The following is a 1,175-nucleotide window of genomic DNA, read 5'->3' on the forward strand; positions in this document are numbered from 1 at the left end:
GTGAAAAGTAACATTCCACTTTATGTGAATAAAAAACTGTAAGAGTCTTCACCATCCAGAAATAACTCAGACATTAGGCTGTGTTCTTTTGTCTGGAGAGCAGCAAGCAGGGTAATGAAAACAAAACCCTCCGAGACATAAAAATACAATTTATACCTTTTTATCAAGCAAAGAGAAAGTTGGTTAACGTTTGAAAAGGGAGCAGTAATGTATATTTATTGACAATTTTATTGTAATAATTAGATGTTTACACAGTCTGGACATTGTGGCTAAATCACTTCCAGCATGTTTATTTGTAAAGGGCTGTTTTCAGGGCAGTGCAGTAGGCTCATTAAGAAGACAGACTGCATTAAGATTCAAAGAAATTATTACTGCCCAAGCTTTGCTCCACTGGTTTGGATTTCAAACAAAATTTAAAATAATTAAAAATAAACAAAAAAATAAATAAAATAAATAAATAAATAAAAAACTGAGAGAAAAATTAAAAGCCCAACAGCAATATCATCCAAATACCCAACAGACTGGAAATGATCAAGCAAAATGGAGAATATTTTCTTCTGTAAAGGAAACTTTATTTTCTCAGTTCCAGAATAATCTGGTATTGTACATTTGAAACAATATACAACATTGTAGATGCCAGTTTCAAGTGCCTCTTTGTGGCTGTTAATATATATTGCTTCAACACTTGTATTTATTTTTTAATACTCCGGTTAAATGACTAGATGATATTTAAGACATATCTTCTTTTTTTTTTACTTTATTTTTCAGGTAGTGCTGTTAGTTGACCTTTAGGAAGTCTTTAGGCCAGAATTTGGTTTATGCATTATTTGATGTGTAAGTCCTTTTTTTTTTCCTTCAGCCAACGAAGGATCACTTTTTACTACAGTTCCTCAAAAATATTCATTATTAAGCTGGAACGCGCATGTTCAACTTCTTTTTTTTTTAAGGCAAATAAGTGAAACTTTTATACTTACTCTCTACAGAACCCTATTTGGAGGCTTCTTCACTAATCAGTTTACAGCAATTTTTTAAATCTGGAGTGAATTTCATACATGCAAATAGAGGCTAAACACCAACTATAGATTTTTCTGGTTTTACAAAGGTAAGAGAAAGGAAGGCAGCTGAAGTGGAAAGAGTTCCCAGCAATGCAGCCTCGATGAACAAGTCACATCAAG

This window comes from Empidonax traillii, unplaced genomic scaffold (genome assembly GCF_003031625.1).
Source record: "Empidonax traillii isolate 1590-97213 ecotype Southwest subspecies unplaced genomic scaffold, ASM303162v1 scaffold17:size2698205, whole genome shotgun sequence".
Taxonomy (NCBI): domain Eukaryota; kingdom Metazoa; phylum Chordata; class Aves; order Passeriformes; family Tyrannidae; genus Empidonax; species Empidonax traillii.